A 20,589-nucleotide genomic window follows, 5' to 3' on the forward strand; every position below is an offset into this window, starting at 1 on the left:
TAGCGCACAGACCTTAGCGTCTTTTTGTCCAGCACATTTTTCGGCTCCATGGCCTACCTTTAGATATTGTTTCTGATTGCGGCTCTCAATTTATTGCCCATTCTGGAAGTCTTTTTGTGCCTCTCTTCAGCATACCATGCACAATCCAATAGACAAACTGAGAGGGTTAATCAATCCCTGGAGCAATTTCTACGCTTGTACACTTCTGAATTCCACAACAACTGGTCAGCCCTTTTACCATGGGCAGAGTTCGCATACAACTACTCCTGCCATTCCTCCACTTCTAACTCTCCATTCTATTGCAATTTTGGGTTCCACCCTAGATCCAACTCTTTGACTAATCTTAACCCTTCTGGTCTCCCAGTCATACGCTCTACGGCTTCTAGTCTGAAAAGTATCTGGAAGAAAGTTCAGACTGCATTAAAGCGAGCCTTATTTCAGTCCAAAAAATTTGCGGATCAACACCATAGACCCTGCTCTTTCAAAGTAGGTCAGAAGGTCTGGATTTCCACCCGTAATATTAGGCTCAGACAACCCTGTAAAAAAAACTTTGACCTTTGATTCATTGGCCCCTTTTTCCATCATTAAGGAAGTTAATCCCATGGTCTTTAAGTTAAAGATTCCTTGCTCTCCGAAGATTCCATGTACGTTCCATTACTCTTTGCTCAAACCTGTCATTTGTTCTAGTAAATTTAAACGTCTTCAATCTCGAAGGCCTCACTTGGTTAATGTGGAAGGACATTGGGAATTTAATTGAAAAAATACTTAATTACAAGAGGGTCCAGGTGCAGATTCATTTTTTGGTCCAGTGAAAGGGCCGTGGCTTGGAGGAACGTTCCTGGATACCGCAGAGGCATCTACATGCTGATAGACTTATCAAGGAGTTCTTTAAACAATTCCATAGGAAGCCAGGGTGTTGGGGTTCCACCTGCATTTTTTTCCCTTTGAAATGTTCCTAATAGGCTGCTAACTCTAGTCTTGCCCCCTGGGCTAAAATTTGCCGGCCCTCCCCTTCGTCTAAAACCTTTTTTTTTTTTATAGATTGTTTTGCTTTTCACCCTTTGTATCCAGCCACAGTCATATTCTGTTCTAGACATTTTTTATTCATGCCTCAAGGCACTGAAAAAGTTAAATATGATGCTTTTTTTTTTTTCTTAGAAGCAATCTAAAGTTTTCTGTGAAAGTGACCTGCTATGCCCTCTTGGCAGATGTACTGCACTTTGTTTAATAAGGTGTATATTTCAGAGAGTAGTCATTTATTCCCTTTGAGTCTTATTGCTTTGAGGCAGGATATAGTCATTTATGAGCATCACGCTGGGCCTTCATAAGCCCTTGAAAATCCTACATACTACTGAGAGTATTACATGGACCATGGCATTGTTGTGCTCTGCAGCAGATTAACTGATTGGATCTGTAACCTGCAGTGTGAGAGATGCGGCTATATCTGTGTTATTTATATTGCTAATAATTTTATAACTAAAAAAAAAAAAAAGATTTAACGCAAACAAATGCCTGGAAGAAATACTCTGATTCTAAATCTAAGGGATTGTTCACATTATTTAGCACATACAGGATTCATTGCATACCTCATATAGCAGAAAAACAAAAAACAATTGTCTGCACTTGGGCCTCTGCTATCTCCTTTTGCCAAAGGCAAATATATAATAGGGGGGCTAGGATGTTTATAGTAAACTGCAGGGAGGGAAAATATAAGATGGGGAGGGCGGTGTTGGAGAAAGGAGGCTAGAATTGGGAACAGCCAGAAGAGGTTAGGGCCAAGTGCATTTAACTACACAGAGGAGACCTACGGCTAGACAGAGATATGAATTGTCCGCACAGAGCCAGGATATACCTCATAAATATATAGAATATTTTTATATAGATGAGGGGGTGCTCTATTCCATATTGAAATGTGGAACAGACAGAAGAGAAAAAAAAGGATGGATTGACAGAGCAATCCTATCCAAAAAATGGATCAAGGTTAATATCAATACGTATCGGGCAAACTGCCTTTATTAATATTCATAGAAAAAACATATCTATAAAAATGATGTAATTAAACCTCATTGGTAAAAAGTGAAATATTAAAATAAAGAAAAGATAATGGTGAGAGGAAAAAATAGTAGTGTATTAAAAACATAGGATAGTGTAAAAGCTTTTTGAAGTGAAACGTACGTTGGGGCTTATGGGTAATGGTGGGTAATGGACGTCAACACTGACGTCATACCCGGAAGTGGAGCCAGTGTTTGCGGTGATGCCTCGAGCGCTTGTGTTATTACCAACTATGTGGTCTATATTTAATGCACAATAGCGCTATTTATATCATTCAATAGGGAATACAGGGTAATCGCTACCATCAATGGATATACTTTCCATCTTGGGGATGATACGCACACACAGTATATCTATCCCTCCTTAGTACTTAGTTCCAGGCTATTCAGTGAGAGCTATAATGATTCAAATCTGGTGGGCAATAACTTTCATTTAAACGCTGTTTTGATTCTCCAGTACCATAGACCCAGTTATTTCTATTACATGGTGACAGTACTGAATGTGGGATTAATATAATAATAATAATATATATATTTAAACATATCTCTTTCCCACCAGTCCTTTGATGCGTTGTACATATATTATTTTGGAAGATTATGGATTAGATCCAATGTTTTGCGAGTGTATTGAACCATATTAGATAACAGTAATGAACAAGATTTTTTCGGATCAATAGTATTTCTGTCCCATTACATTTTGATATATTTTTATGTTATCACCAGTCAATACATTATATCCATAGGAACTTTTCCCTATGCTCTTCCATTCCTATGAGGGAATATTATCATTAGTCCTCTATCTGTTCCAATTTATTTCTAATTGTGGAATTAAGGGTGACTATACCGATTTGTAGCGAGTCAACATATACTCCCTGTTTCCCTATCTGGCTCCACTATCCTATGTTTTTAATACACTACTATTTTTTCTTCTCCCCATTATCTTTTCTTTATTTTAATATTTCACTTTTTTACCAATGAGGCTTAATTACATCATTTGGATAGATATGTTTTTTCTATGAATATTAATAAAGGCAGTTTGCCCGATACGTATAGAAATTAACCTTGTTCCATTTTTTGGATAGGAGTGCTCTGTCAATCCATCCTTTTTTTTTCTCTTCTGTCTGTTCCACAGAGGAGACCTACACCAGGTATTTGCTTGTCAAGCAATTGCTCGCAATCACAAATTACCTTTGAACTGTCTTCAACTTGTATACCCTGAGGATACCGGGTTTATCTGGCCCAATTCTACCCACTTTACGTTGGCTGGCCACCCATGGGTGCCTTACTATGCCAGGGAAGCCTACCCAGTAACTTCTAGGGTTCTTCTAGTGACTCACGCAAATGCAGTTAAAATAATGCAACAATAAATTTATTGTAATAAAAACATTCACTAGAATAATATATGTACACACAGTAAATAAATGCCAGGCAGTTTTACCACATTATCTGCCCCTTACCCCACTAGCTTATGGAGTTACAGTCACCTGGCTGTCCTGACTTGTACAATCCAAAAACCCATGTATTTCTCTCAACTGTAAATGTAGTCTACTGATAGAGAAAGGAAACTCAACACCAGCCACCCTGCACCTTCCTGGAATCAATCCTCAGAATAAACCTCCCCCGAGAGTGGCTATTTGGCAAAAGTCCAGGTATTGTAAAGTGCTTCACTGTGACCTCGCCTGTCGGCAAGAGCACAAATTCACAAGACCTCAGGTAACTTATCCAAAGGAAGAGGAACAAGGGTCCTCGCAGTCCTTCTCCTGATCTAGCCACAAAAACTTTTTCTATGTTTTGACAGAGCCAGATTCTGTCCTAGAAGAGCAGCAGCCCAAGCTCTATTTAAGGGTGATTGCAGCGCCCTACAGTTGTTTTTGGTTTTGTATACATCTTCTCCTGATCTCTGTTATCTGTCAGCTGGCTGAAACAATTACTTCCTTCACCAGCCTGATCTTTGTTCATCCCTCTTGAACATTAAGCTGCCCCTTCTTACACCCACAGAAGAGCCTCAGGCTGTAGGGGTGTGTTTGGCTTTCTTCTGTGTCTTATGATCTTAAGGCTTAGGAATACAATACACATGTCCTAAATAAGATGATTAAATCAGGCACAGAGAGCCACCCTGTCTGGCTTGTGAATATAGTATTATTTTTTTTTATTATTAATTTTTATTTATAAGGCGCCACTAGGTGTCCGCGGTGCCGTACAGGGACAAACAAAATAACAATACGAGGAGAGACGGCACAGAACAGTAAACCATAATCACAGTAACTCAGTGAGCTCAAGGTACAGCTAGAGGGGTGGGGGAAGGTCAGCCAACAACGGCACCAAGGAGGGAGGGCACGGATGAGAGGGAGACCCCCAGGGGAAGAGGAGGAAACGAGAGGGGATGGGGGAAGAGGATCCTCAAGGAGTAAGGCTAGGTAGCTGGTGAGCAGAGTTATAAGTGGTGAAGACAGGAGTAGAGAAGACCCTGCTTGAAGGAGCGTACAATCTAAGGGGAGGGGAAGACTGACAGAGAGACACAGGGGAGAGAAGGAGGAACGGAGGATACGGGAAGGGGAATGAGGGGGAAGGGTCAGAAGAAAAGGTAGGAAGTTAAGTGGGAGACTGGAAAGCTTTAAGAAAAAGGTGGGTTTTTAAACACCATTTGAAACTGGACAGATTTGGGGAAGTTCTGATGGAGCGGAGGAGCTGGTTCCAGTGGAGGGGGCAGCGCGGGAGAAGTCTTGGATACGCGCGTGGGAGGAGGTGATCAGGGGGGAAGAGAGGCGACGGTCATTGGCCGATCGGAGAGGGCGGGATGGAGCATGAATAGAGAGGAGGGAGGAGATGTAGGGTGCTGTGGAGTTGGCGAGGGCCTTGTATGTAAGAGTGAGGAGCTTGAACAGGATACTGTAGGGTAAGGGGAGCCAGTGAAGGGATTGGTAGAGGGGGGAGACAGAAGAGGAGCGGCGAGAAAGGAAGATGAGCCTAGCGGCAGCGTTAAGTACAGATCGAAGGGGAGCGAGGTGAGAGTGGGGGAGGCCAGTAAGGAGGAGGTTACAGTAGTCTATGCGGGAGATGATCAGAGAGTGAATAAGACATTTAGTGGCATCTTGGGAAAGGAAGGGCCGGATGCGTGCGATGTTACGCAGCTGGAAGCGGCAGGATTTAGCAAGAGAGAATGTGGGGGCCAAAGGGGAGAGAGAGGAGTCGAGGATGACCCGAGGCAATGAAGTTGGGGGACAGGGGAGATAGGTGTTGTCGACAGTGATAGAGAGGTCAGAAGGGGGCGAGGTGCGAGGGGGAGGGAAGACTATGAGCTCAGTTTTGGCAAGGTTAAGTTTGAGGAATCGAGAGGAGATGGCAGAGAGGCAGGTGGACACCCTAGAGAGGAGGGAGGGAGAGAGATCAGGAGAGGAGGTAAAGTTGAGTGTCGTCAGCGTAGAGATGATAGTTGAGGCCGAAGGAGCTGATGAGTTCACCTAGGGAATGTCACGAGCCGCGGCGGTACTCACAGCCGCCGCGGCTCGCTTCCTGTAGGTCCCAACGTCCCGGCCATCACCATGACGACCGGGACGTCATTTCCTTCCAACTCCCGACCGTTGCCAAGGCAACGGTCGGACGCTTCCTCAGCGCCGTGTCCTGGCAGCCAGGCGCGCATGCGCTCTAGGGACAATCAGGCAGATTTAGCCTGTGGCTGAATTAGCAGGCATTAGCCTGCAGGTGTGGATTTCAGTGCTAAGCCCTGATTGGTCTTGCTAGGTGCTGGCAATTAGCCTACAAGTGTGGCCTTGTCTAGGGGCAGTTTCTGATTGGTTATGGGTTGTATTTAAGGCAATGAGGTCTGCTGCCTCATTGCCGGTTATAGCTTCTGTGCTCCAGTCTGCTGACCTGCTTGCTCCAGTTCCTGTTCCTGTATCTACGTTTTGACTTCCCGTGTATGACCCTTGGCTTCGTATTTGACTTCGCTTGTGTTTCCTGTGACCCTGATCCTTGGCTCGTTTACCCGTTCTGCTACTTTGCCTGTGACCTCTGACCTCAGCTTGCTCATCGTTTCTGTTACCTGCTGCCTACCTTTTGACCTCTGCGTGGACCTGACTCTTCTTGCCTGGGTTCTCCCCAGCCGGTACACACTTCACGACCCTCTGTCAGTCTGCAGCCCAGTCTGTCCCCACCATCAGGGGCTCCAGTGAACACCTGACTGGCAGAGTAGACTCCGGGTTGTGTTGTGCCGGCTGGAGGGGTTCCTAACAGGGAAGAGGTGTATAGAGAGAAGAGTAAGGGTCCCAAAACAGAGCCCTGAGGGACCCCGACTGGAAGGGTGGATGGGGGGGAGAGAGACCCAGAGGTGGTGACGGAGAAGGAACGGTCAGCAAGGTAAGAGGTGAACCAGGACAGGACTGGCCCGGAGAGGCCAAAGGACTGGAGGGTGTGGAGGAGAAGGGGGTGGTCAACGGTGTCGAAGGCTGCAGAGAGATCGAGGAGGATGAGAAGGGAGAAGTGGCCCCTGGCTTTAGCCGAGAGGAGATCATTGGTTACTTTAGCGAGGGCAGTTTCAGTGGAGTGTAGGGGACGGAAACCAGACTGGAGAGGATCGAGGAGGGAGTGTTCAGAAAGGTAGGAGAGGAGACGGCTACAGACGAGCCTCTCAAGAATTTTGGAGGCAAAGGGGAGAAGAGATATGGGCCGATAGTTAGAGGGAGAAGTGGGGTCAAGATTAGGTTTTTTAAGAATGGGGGAAACAAGAGCATGTTTGAAGGAGGAGGGGAAGATGCCGGAGGAGAGGGAGAGATTAAAGAGGTGAGTGAGGTGGTAACAGGTAGTGGGGGAAAGGGAGCGAAGAAGGTGGGAGGGGATGGGATGCAGGGGACGATAGAGGGGGGGGGGAGGATGAAATGAGAGAGTGGACTTCCTCACCCGAGGTAGGGCGGAAGGAATGGAGGGGAAGGTGGCTAGGGGGGGGGAGGACGGAAGAGTGGGGGGGGTGGACGAGAGAGTGGAGGAGGAGATTTCAAGTCGGATGGCCTCAATTTTAGAGGAGAAAAAGGAGGCAAAGTCGGAGGCAGTCAGGGAGGAGGGGGCGGGGCCAGGAGAGTGCTGAAGGTGGCGAAGAGGCGGCGGGGGTTAGAGGATTGGGAGAGGATAAGGGACTTGAAGAAAGATTGTTTAGCGAGTGAGAGGGCAGAACTGTAGGATGAGAGGATGAATTTGAAGTGGAGGAAGTCAGCAAGGGAGCGGGATTTTCTCCAGTGGCGTTCAGCAGTACGGGAGCATTTTTGGAGGAGGCGGGTAAGTTTGGAGTGCCAGGTTTGGGGCTTGGAGCAGCGGGGGTGGACAGAGTGGGCAGGGGCGACTGCATCCAGAGCAGAGGTGAGGGTGAGATTGTAGAGGGAGACCACTTGGTTGGGGCAGGAGAGGGAGGAAAGGGGAGAAAGGAGAGTATCAAGAGAGGAGGACAGAGTGGCCGGCTCAAGTGCATCAATGTTGCGTATGGATAGAGTAGGTTTGGGCAAGGGGGGGGAGCAGGAGAAGAGGAGATGGTGATCAGATAGAGCAAAGGGAGAGATGGAGAAGTCAGAGAGATTACATAGGTAGAAGACAAGATCAAGGGAGTGGGTAGAGGAGGAGGTCCATTGGGTAAGGCCAAGGGAGGAAGAAAGGGTGAGCAGTTTGCAGGAAGCAGGGTCAGAGGGATTGTCCATGGGGAAGTTGAAGTCGCTGAGGATGATGGAGGGGAGGTCAGAGGAGAGGTGGTGAGGAAATAGTACTAAACCTTATCTAGTTTGTCTACAGATGTAGCTAAAAGCACCATCTTACAAACTCTTACTGAGAGCCTGTAACGTGTTGTTAACTAGCAATGTAAATGTGTGTGTATGTGTTAGGGAATTTAGACTGTAAGCGCCAATGGGGCAAGGACTGATTGAAAGAGTTCTCTGTACAGTGCTGCGGAATTGGTGGCGCTATATAAATAGCTGATGATGATGATGAAATAGCAGGGCAAAATATTTACAATCTATATAGTTACAGTTATTGTGCTTTAAACATAACACTTGCCTGGCTAGATGTGGAACACAGGGGGGGGGGGGGACACTACTCCTAGCTTGATCTCTTATGGTTTAGGTAAACAAAGATAGCTTTTCTTAAACAATAGTCTGGTCTACCTAATGATATAATTATTGATGCATTGTTTCCACAGCTCTAGAACACACAGACTTAGGCTAGGTACACACTGAAGAATTTTCCGACCAATGTGTTATCTCAAACGATTGAACCTACGACTGAAAGTCCGATCATTCTGACGATTCATATACACACTGACACGATTACCTTCAGATCTGTGCTCTTCACCTTTCCTCTAGTCTTCAGAGAATGACAGCACAATATTCATTCATTATTGTCACACTGATTAAAACCGCCTTGTTATAGCTATCCTCCTGTCCTAACGAATTTCGTTAGCTTCTGTGACTCTGAAACGAAACATTCTGTCTCAGAATGAACAAATGAATTATTCTTTCTACTGCACTCTTTACACTTATTCACCAGAACATTCATTGCTAACATCAGCTGAAAAGAACACGACTCTGTAAACTCTATGGAGATTGTGAGCACGAGTGCATACACTACATGATCGGTCTGTGATTAGTCGGAAAATATTAAACGGTACGAAAAACCAAATGAAACAATGATCGGCACTTTGGGACAACTTTAGATCATCGGTTCACTATACATACTCACACGCAGGGGCGGGCTGGGCAGGGGGGCACATGTCCCCCGGGCAGGACCAAAAAAGATGAATTCGGGCCGGGTGTAGTAATAGTGACTGGCCCCTCCCCCGGGCCAGCCACCTTCTCCAATTGTCCGCGCGCAACCTTGACCTCCTCCTCCTAGTGTCACATGGGACGCGCACCACGTCATAGGTGCCGTCCCATGTGCGAACAGATGAAGAACTGCACAGCGCGCCGATGAACCAGGTGAGTGCTGGGGGAGGGGGAAATAGGTTTATATATTAAATGTGGGTGCTATCAAATGTCAGGGTTGGTTGGAGGGAAAGAGATCTATTTAGCAAATGTGAATATTATTATTTAAATGTTATGGCTGAAGGGAGACCTAATTATAAAACGTGGGTGCTATTGATTTAAACGGGGACTGGTTGGAGTTTTCTAAATTTTATGTACCCATTTTTTCTCCAAATAGGGCCTCCAATATTCCATGGTCCAGACAACCAGCAAATGAGCTAAAGTAACCAGCAGCCACAAGTGGTGACAAGAACAGGTAGGAGAGAGCAGGACAGTCTGCCAACTGTCCTGAATTTGGTGGGACAGTCCCGAATTTGGGTGACCGTTTCGCTTAGGACAGTTGGGAGGTACGTCCTGCTTCACCGTGTACTGCTTGTGAAGGCAGAACTGTGGGCACCTAACAGTAGTGCACACAGTAATGCCTGTGTATTTGTCTAAAATGATAACCATGCTACATCACAGGGGGTTACCCTGTCTAAAGTGCCCAGGCCCCCCAGAGCCTTAATCCAGCTCTGAGCCTGGGCATAAAAATATATATGGATTAAACAACAATAAAATAGTCTCTTTTTATATATATAAATATATATTGTACCAAAAAACACCCTTTAAGGATGGGCCGCTACTTATGGGCCAGTGCGGTGTGCGTGCCCACCGAGCCAAAGTCTGCCAGCCCTCCCCTGCTCACACGATATCTGACCAAACGGTCCGATGTCAGCTGATTGGAGGTTTTTTTATGCAATCATCAGGCCAATGTGTACCTATTCTTACTCCTTCGGCATAAGTCAACAATGGGAAGCCCATGGCTGAAATGAATGCCTCACCTACAATGTAACAGATGACATGACACAATCATGTATATTACCAATTTTATGGTTGATATTCAAATGCAGTATGGGTGTGAGCAGAGACATTCTATGTGGAATGAAAACACACATACTGGATGCAGACAGTGATAATGTGTGCTAGGGCGACATAGAAAGTACATATTCAACGGTGTCGTCACATATACACTATGTCAAAGGATGTCTGGTTTCAAAGAGAAATTGTTGGGAAATATTGGAGGGGAAAAGGCAACAAAGAACAAGATCAACTACATGATTATCAATAGAAATCCAATGGTGTACCCCAGGGATGCAGTAAATTTCCTTTTCACGATTTGTTATGGTGTCTGTGTAAAATGATTTGGTCTAACTTTTGGGCAGATTCCCCAACATGTATTACAAAAATTAAAAAGAAAATAAATCATGGCAATCACCACCAAATAAACAATAACTCCTCCATATTGTTCAGCCACCCATATCTGTTACGGCTAGCGGCTATTGATATGAGCTTCCAGAACAGGTGACAGAGGTCTTCGCCTATAGCAGCCGCCTCTCCTGTAGGGCATGTGGCGCTCATAGGTACTTGGATGCCCCTAAGTCTTAACTCTTAGCATAGTGGAAGCTCATATACAATACCGCAGCAGGTAGACAGGAGGTGGTAGCCAAGATAGGAGGGGACGGTCAGGAGCAGGCCAAGGTGAGGGGTCCGTAACAGGCAGAGTAATCAGGGACAGGCCAAAGAGTCTGTCAGCAAGCAGGGATATCCAAATAACAAAAGGCAAAGGTCAGGACAATCAGAGTACAAGCAGGGTCCAGAAACAAGCCAGGGGTCACAACAGGAATCAATCACTAAACGGTCAGAGTATCCACAGGAGCAAGACTGGTCAGCAAAATGTGCAGCACACAAGACTTTATAACCGGCAGGAAAGTGAAGACCTCTTTGCCTTAAATAGTGACATGCACCACTCAGAACAACAGGGCATCAGCCCAACCTAATCAACAACAGGAGGATGTAATTGCTAAGGGTGCCAATGTGCATGCGTCCAGATTTTCTGGGCGCAGCAGAGAGCTACAGAGCATCTCGGCTGTTGCCCTGGAGAAATATACTCCTCACAACTTCAGTAACTGACACTTTTTCCCTTTCACATGTGGTTTACCCAAAAAGAAGGTTGCAATATGTTCACCAAATACTGGCTGTTCCCTCCATTTAGAATGTGTCATGTTTCAAACTTACAATTCACTTGATTGAAATGCGCCTTCTATATATTTAACAATTACAGATTATCTTGGCATCTCATTCCCCATAAAATCCCTAACTATCTCTCCATGCACTATTACCTTTGATACAAGTACACAGTCCTGCAAAAGGGCTTTACAAATATAACTTCGGGTCTCTACACAAGTTCCCAAACTAACAGTATCACAAACTTAGTCCAGTAATTACATAACGTAGAATTTTAGCGGTACTTATCCCACTGGCCTCCAGTTTCCACTTTCACCATGGTCCGTCACCGTGTTGGAGTCTGATAACCTGCTCCACTCCTCTCCAAATGGTCTCCTCTTTTCACTCTCCTCCAATTTTCCAAACCACAAAGTGGGCTTCTGGCTCTGAAATGCTGCAGCTCTGGCTCTCTCACACATATTCCTCGCTGTTCTCTTCGACGACTCCTCTCCTCGTTTTCGCGCACCTATCACCTCTGCATGTCAGATCTCAACCCCATGCATGCTAGTAGATCTCTGGATAGCACCGCCATGTTCCATAGCGCATGCGTTGCCCATGGTGGATGCTGGCGCTACATGTCCTATTGATATCTGAGTGCATATGAATGAATCCATTCCTGATAACTATTTTTGGGCATCGAGTTTTCATATAACAATGTGTCTATAATGAGGCAATATTAGTGCCAATGCCTACCTTAGTGCTTCTTGCCTTGTGGGTAGATCTAATAATGCTTAAACATTACAATAGCTTTAAACGTGCACACAAGTGGTATGCAAATGATTGTGGTCCTTTGTTTAAGGGTTTGGAAGAACACCACCTCGGGCAGCTAATTGGTTAGTACATTTGCCAACTGAAGCAGCCTGCCTTATTCTCTAGTTATTGTGTTGCATAAATGTCTCTGTTGATATAGTTTTATATACAATCTAACAACCTCAATGGTGAATGGTTGTTAGCTTGATTGTCTCAAATGTTCCTTTGATCTGTTACAACTAGCCTGTGCTGATATTAGATCTCTCTTAACTGCATTAATGAAACCTAAACTGTATTTTAATACAATGGAGAGCTATTAATAATTCATTTGAGGATTTTCTCACAAATTAAGTGAGGAAACAGTGAATTTAAAATGTAAAACCTGACTAATTTCTTACAACCACGTTCTCAAAATTGTAATTTAGTATTTAGAGAATAAGTAATAAAAGAATGACAGTAATTCTGGTGTTTTTATGCAGAGATAGTGAATGGTTACTGCTTTAGGTTTTACACACACAGGTGGAAATCAAGCTCTCAAAATGCTTTTAACGCCTCAACAAAGCCTAGAGCAGGCCTGTCCAACCTGCGGCCCTCCAGATGTTGTGAAACTACAAGTCCCAGCATGCCCTTCCAGCTATCAACAGGTTGTCTACTGGCAAAGCATGCTGGGGCTTGTAGTTTCACAACACCTGGAGGGCCGCAGGTTGGACAGGCCTGGCCTAGAGAGCACTCTCTGATGCCAGGGCTCCAAAAATAGTGTAATAGCCATAAATGCGCCTTCTGACAAATGTTCAGTTTGCCTCAATTTCCACGTTGCTGGCAGCATTCAAATCATTAATACTTTTTAAAATGGAATGGAGTTCTATGGGAGAGTCACTATATACACAGAACACTATCCTGCAGGGAAGCTTTAAGTACATTCTTCTAACACTCTTCAGAGCAAGGGTTCACCCAGCTGTAATGTAGCCAAAGATGTCTGTACAAGTGTGTAGGAGAAACTTGTTTCCCCAGAAACATATCAGAAGACGATCTCTATTGTCGTCTACTGATCCAAAAGAGGATGTTTTACTAAGTATTTCTAAATAAAAGAAAAACTATTATTGTGGAATGAGGCATTAAGGTCTAGCAATGTAAACCTATTTGTAAAACTGAGACAAGAAACGTTGGATAAAAGACAAAACACCAGCTGTAAATAAATAATAATAATAATAATAATCACTATAAATAAGTCTTTTGGACTTATTTACAGTGATTTTCCTTAAGGGCTCATATACATAGGAAAACAATGCTAGTTAAAAGCGCAGAAAAACCTATTTCTTTCTTCTTTCAAATAGTCCTCCCTGCCCTTCTCCATGTAGCTAATGAGTACGTTTAATTGTGTTCTTGAGTTAAATAGTTCCCAGTTAGTTTTTGTTTGGAAAGTGCTCTCCAAACCTCTAATATTGAAAACCAACTCGACTTGAAATGTCTCCTATCAAATATATATTACATTACAAATATATTCTTGTACCTCAAAACAAAACATCATTTTTGCAATGGGGCAAAAAGAGAGAGGCACTCACACGCCTCATCCATTCATAGCAAAGACTGTATAAAGAGAACTATTTTTACTGAACAGTGCTAACTTATCCTCCCCACCTAATACTGCCATCATGGTCTGCACATTCATTCACTTACCCGTAAAACTAGGGTTTGTGTATGGTATGACCATAAGGAGTTTTTGTATTTTCAGGTTTAAGTTTCCTAATTAACCCTTATAGTTAGCCAAAAAATATAAATAACTGGTAGAAATACATACCACATAAATTGCAAATATAATGTCTCTGAAATTTTGTTGATACATTTTACGGTAAAAGGTTTTTTTAGTGTTATGATCCATCCACAAGCTGAACTTTGGTAAAATGTATCTAAATTATTATCTAATTTTGGGATGGCTGTTGGCTTATTTCTGTGGATTGTGAATTTGTGAGTAAAATGTATATCTGAAATGATGTAATTCTTTCCGACCATTGTTATTTTGTGTGTTTATTAATATTTCATATCCTAACAAATGTTGGCAGTGTATCATTCTCTTTCAGTTGTTGGGTGAGACTGTGACTTCTTAAGCCAAGACTGAAGTTTACCACTAGCTCGAATTGCTGCTCGAGAGATAACAGAGTAAACAAACATGACACAATAATCTCTTGCCTTGTTCAGAGGCCATTTGTATCCGCTACACATTATAACTAGGGAAGGGCCATTAGATTTGTCAAATTCTGAAAATCAGATGGATTTCAGAGATTCACCATAGGTGAATTAATTTGCAAACATTTGCTTTTTCTCCAAAAGTATGGTAAATAATTTATGAGCAATGATGAATTTAAGCCAACAATTGTCACATCTCTGTAGACTTGCAAAAGGAGCTTACTGCACCTCTGATGCTATTTTTTCTTGGATTGCACTAAGAAAACATCTGTAGATGCTGATTGTGACTATAAGCAGCCCAAGCTACTGCACTGTACAATAGTGAGCGCAGGGCAAATGGTGTGTGAACAGTATTGCAGTATTGTCTGCCTAATTCAGTTTCACTTTTTACACTCTGTCACTAGTTGAAAGCTGAATGCATTACTGTGTATTTCTATACCTGGACAGGAAATGGCATTAATGACTAGTACAGGAAACAATTTTGTTCTTCAGCAGTCAGTGTGTTGTACTTAGACCGGGTCTAAGGTAGGTGTTTGCAGTGGTCGAAGTGGGCTGGTATATGGTGATAGCCACAGTTCAACTTCTCCAAGTGCATTCATTAAAGAATAATAAAATTACATTCACTTACATTTTCCATACTGCTACTTCTTAATTTACAATTTGACTACTGTGAAGAGGGACAAGCAGCGATCTGCCAACTCGCTATAAAGCGAAATCCTGGGAAGTAGGCATATGTCTCTGAGTACTCCTGTTCTTTTTTATAAATTCTCTTTTTACTGTTATAAAGAAATGGTACACTTTCTACACAATTAAATCGTATTATATGGACAGTGTTATCTTCAAACATTTATCACAACACATCATATACATATCCAACCATGCCTGAGAAAAAAATTAATAAGATATGTTCAAGTAAATAACAACAGGCATGGGGGGGACGGGACGTATTTGCCATGCCATTTGTGGATAGGATAGGGGAAGAGGGAAGGCGAGGAAGGGGGAAATTTAAGGGAAATAGACCTTGGACTTTATTCCATTGAGCGTATAAAGAAGCTTCCTTGAACTCCAACCATTCAAACCATATTAGATACAACGTCCTAGATTTCTCTTCTGAAGAGTAAATCATAAACCTACCCCATTGCGCCTTCCCTTATCAAGTTTTGTATCTATATGTATGTGAGGGATCATTAGGCAACCCCGAGGGTTTAACAGCTGCATCCCTATCCCCTCTCCTGTTTCTACAGGAGTGCAGGACAAGTACTACAATCTTTTCTGTATTTCCCACAGCAAATTGTTTAATGTTTTTTTTAATCAAATGGGATAGGTACAATCGGCACAAACTGGCCTATGTTTCTTTTTCAGAATTTAGGAGATATATGTTTCTACATATATATGAATAGTGTGTGGGTACTGAAAACATAAATTTGCTTCTTATTTAACAACCAGGCACCAGAAATAACTTCTGTAACAGCAGTGAGAAATAATTATTATTATTATTAACATGTATTTCTATAGTGCCAGCATATTAAATGTGGGATAGCTGCACACAGGTTGAAGCAGAAAATGTGAAATGTTTATTTTCAGCTAAAATTTAGGGTATGGGGCTTAAAATTCACATTCTATTTCCAGGCATCAGAAACACCTTTTGCCACAGCAGTGATTTATTTGGCATAGGTATACACAGTTTGAGGCAGAAATTGGTCATACTTTGAAATTGGAATTTTCAGGAAGAACGAAGGACTGGGAAAATATACAAATACTGCAAACTCAAATTCCAACACTATTTAAAAAATCAGGGACTTTTCTCACAGCAATAATATTGTTGGGAGTGTTAGACATGCTTTAATCCGCAATAGGCCACTTTGAGAAATTTTCATTTTCAGTCTAAATCAGGCCTGTCCAACCTGCGGCCCTCCAGGTGTTGGCAAACTACAAGCCCCAGCATGGAAATTGAGGCAAACTGAACATTTGTCAGAAGGCGCATTTATGGCTATTACACTATTTTTGGAGCCCTGGCATCAGAGAGTGCTCTCTAGGCCAGGCCTGTCCAACCTGCGGCCCTCCAGGTATTGTGAAACTACAAGCCCCAGCATGCTTTGCCAGTAGACAACCAGTTGATAGCTGGAAGGGCATGCTGGGACTTGTAGTTTCACAACACCTGGAGGGCCACAGGTTGGACAGGCCTGGTCTAAATTGAGGGTCCAGGGTTCAATTTGAAATTATAAATATGGTGCTAGGGGATATTTACTTCATATTTCTAAATCGGTCACCAGAATCAACAAATGTAGTGATATATTGTTGGAGTTACATACTGTATAAGTCATAAATTTGTTGTGCTAAAAAATTTACATTTTCATCCAAAAATCAGTACTTAGGAAATTATACATGTGCTGCAAACACAAATTATCTTCCTATTTCAAACCAGGCATCAACTTTGTCACAGCTGTATATTTGACAGAGGTATACATAGTTTAAGCCAGAAATTCAGTACTCCCTGCAATTTTAAATGTCAGACAAATTCTGTTCTGGGGCGTAGGAAATTCTGGAAATGCTCCAAGCACAAATTCGCTTTCAGAATAAAACCAGGCACCAGTATCAACATATGTCACTGGAGATTTATAATTTACAAATTGGATACTGCATGAAGTTTTAATTTTCAGCCAAAATTGAGGGACCAGGGTTTAGAAAATTAATAGATTTGCTGCAAAATATACTTCCTCCTACTTCATAATCAAACACAAGAATCATCTCCATTTGGTGCCATTATATATTTGGGATAGGTATACACAATTTGAGCCAGTGCATTTCTTTTTCAACCATAATTGAAGGTCCAGGGCTTTGGAATTGATGTAGGCAAACACCTGCAACTTCAATAATGGTATGTGCAGTGGTCAATTTGGAAATTTAGAAGTGGTGGTATGGAAAATGTAAGTGAATGGAATCTGATAGTTTAACAATAAAGGCAGTAGGAGAAGTGGCAGTACCCCATTCAGTCACAACATTAAACCAATGACAATTGAAGTGAACAACATCAATTATCAACTTTAAATTTCCGTGTACAAATAAGCTATCAAGTATATGTGTGCTACATGAAAAAACAGCTAGTATTTAACTTATGTGCAAAATAGAAAACTAATCTTCACCCCTTGCATTTTAACATGGTTTTGTCCAGCAGACATAAGTAAGAAATTTCTTGCCTAAGTTCCTTAATGAATCAGGCCCTATATTAGCAAAATCTAGTGAAATATATTTTAAGAGGTCTCTTAAAAAGTCTGGGAGTGCAGAGTTGGAGAACGTTTTTGTAAAATTATGTATTATCAAGTTGTTTCTCTGGGACCAATTTTTAAGGTCCTCCTGTGTGGTTTCTTATTTTTGTGAGACATGCTTTAGGAAAGCCTGCGTGTTGTTCATGCAAAGGGAGCTGGTGGTAAAGGGGAAGCGGGAGGTGGCAGAACAGGTTGGCACAAACTCTTAGATAATCATGTCATGGACCCATTTGGCCCCGGGTTCTTTATATGCCTCTCATTTCATGTAAAGACAGTGCTAAAAGAAGATTGGCCCGTGTGACTGGATCAATAACTTATGGTATACATTTATTTAAAGGAAATAGCGCAGGACGCTTATTTATATAATTGCAAATGTACTTATTTTTGATATTGTGTGTATTTTGGTAAAGGAAATATCTTTATTGCTGAGACCAGGGGAGGAAATTTGCTTTGTTTTAACTTTGCTAGAGGAAATGCATTATTTCTGAGGTATATATATGATGCAATAAGCATTTGTTGAGGAAGTCTTTTGTGTATTTTGCTGCAGGGAAATTACTTGTTTGGGGCTTTGTAACTTCTCTTTGGGGTTTCTCAAGTGGAGGAAATGTGTATTCTGCAACTGAAGAAAGGACCCTTGTTAATCTCATGTTAATTAGACCTTTTGATGTGTGATGTCCAAACACACCTGGAGGCACAGGTAGCTTTAATTAGACTTGCTGTTAGATTTCCTCTGTGTCTAAAACAAGATGCAGAAAATCACAGCAAGTTTTAGGATATCACAGATAAGTGTAAATATTTTTAGCTTGGCATTGCATGTAAATCCATGTTTGGTTAGACATATTGCATCCTGATTCTAAAAATAGCACAGACCTCAGGGGGCTAGCTTACCCTGTGAGGCTGTGTCAAAAACTGTATAAAAAGCACTGTTTTGTATTGGAAATTGTTTTTCTTGTTTCATCTGACCCGCTCACTGGTACCTTCAACCAGTGTGAGCAAATAAACATCACTTACTTCAAAGACCTACTTGGAAACTTCTCTATCCCTGTGACCTACACAACTCTAATCCGTTCCCAGCTGTTCTGAAGTTTGGACCCAGCTTACCGGTACCACCACTCTGCTACTACCCAGCAGCTCTGGCCACTGTGATAGGCCAGGGGGGGAACCATCCACAGCAACCCTGATCCATAGGAAGAGGTCAGGGGTACCAGCCCAGGTACACCAGTAACAGGGTACACTAGCAGCGTCAGTTATCCAGAAGAAACCCGGTACTGGATGCCGGTAAGGAGTCCAGTGGTGGCAGCCTTTGTAAGCCCCTCCTACTGCAGTTAGATGGTGCATTTGAGATAACAGAAGGGAACGGTGGCAAAGTAAGCCCAGCCAGTTCCCAGCAACAACAGACAGGGTGGCATAGGCGGTCCATCCTGTCACAGCCCAGTAGTACAATTCTTATCTGGTTAGAGAAGAGAACTAAGGGGCGCGTATTAACAGACTTTGTCTTGATGATTAGAGGCACTAATTCAGCTATGTGCTTTGTGATGCTAGCTGGCTTCTGTAGGTTATCTATTAACACCGTTGTGCCATCTATAGGTTAAGTAATGAAGTTTCATTTGCTGCATAGAGCATTAAAATTGGGACAAGCCCTTGATTAGTTTCCGATGTTTAAGCTAATCCCAACAGCTGTTTGGCCAAGAGTCTGTAAAGATATATAAAGAGAAACTTCCTCTATATCCTACATATGGAGGTACTATATATATATATATATATATATATATATATATATATATGCAGTGCACTTGCCAGGTAATTAAGGGGGAAAGCACTACCATTACTGTCACTCAGGTGTATAGGCCCCAAGATGATGACCTGATGATAGGCCCCAAGAAGATGATGCTGGTCTGCTGTCTGTCGGTGGGAAGGAGGTAAGTATATTGTCAGGAGGAGCACACTTGCTGTCCTGTCCTAGGTTTTTTTTATGATTGCATTTAATGTTGATGGTCAAGTGTGTTTCATTTACATGTTGTGATACTGACACCTGACAGATGATAGATACAAACCACTTCTTGCTTGGATAAATGGTACTTTCATTGTTCACATCACCAATAAGACAGCACACTTTCATTAGGATGGCACCAGACTACCCTAACTCTGGCTAGACATAGTCCTTCTGCATAGTTTCCGGCCAACTAGCTGGCATCAGTCACCCTGCACCATGGAATAATACATGTTTAAATACAACAAACCCCTCCTTTGAGTCTAATTCATTCATGAGACCCTGTCCTCCACCTGTGCATGTTCCATCTAGGAGCATTTAACCCTGTCTGCAGCCTGTACCTGCAGACTCCCTGGGACCTCACCAGTCCCTATGGCACATAACCCTCTTTGTCACAGTGTAAAACACTCATCCAACACATTAGATAAACATGTAAGATAATTGTCAAAACATTCAATGGATGGGTTTGAGTATTGTGTGCATTTTTTTATTCAGCTCAGCTCTATGAGAAAATTTAGATTGAACCACAAATAGTTCAGCCCCAAATCATGAACACATTTAAGGAGGTTGAACCAGTCTGGATTGATACAATTTCAAACTTGATTAAACAGTTCAAGTTTTTCCAGTTTTTAACAGAACACTGTTTAGCTTCAGCACCAATATTACATATTGCCCTTTACTAAGAAGCATTATAGACAAAAGTCCTTAGCAATACCATATACCATCACTCATCACAGTACAGCCCTAGATTTAAAGTCATTGCTCATTACCAGTTACTGCTTGACCACTGTTTATTAATTTACTCTTGCAAGAAGTGGAGCTCTGCAGCCAGGTATGACAGATTTCTGATTTTGCACACCATTATCCTGTGTGTCTATCTTACATTCCTTACTGCTAATACTTAACTGGCATTTATGGAACAGCAATCTGAACCGTAATACAAGTATCTACTGCCCTCCTGTGTTGGCTTTAATGAAATACCCTGAAAAATGATTCATAGCTTTCTTGAAATTCAATTTGTACAATTTAATTGTACTTAATTCAAACATCCACAATATTACATGAAAGTCTAGAAAGTGCATAAATTGAGAATAGAGTTGTAACTACATGCATGCAAAATTGTGATAATGATTGAAAGGGTATCATAGTGCAGTGGACATGCACATCATGTGAGGCAGTGGGAGTAATTTATAAGGTGCAAAACGCCAACTGTACAGTGCCTTAATTTGCTCAATATTTGTATTTGCAGAGGAGGAGAAGTACACACAGGCAGGGGGAAGCTGTTCCTTATAATGTATGGGGTAGGTGTA

Source organism: Mixophyes fleayi, chromosome 12 (assembly GCF_038048845.1).
Source record: "Mixophyes fleayi isolate aMixFle1 chromosome 12, aMixFle1.hap1, whole genome shotgun sequence".
In the NCBI taxonomy this organism is placed as follows: Eukaryota; Metazoa; Chordata; class Amphibia; order Anura; family Limnodynastidae; genus Mixophyes; species Mixophyes fleayi.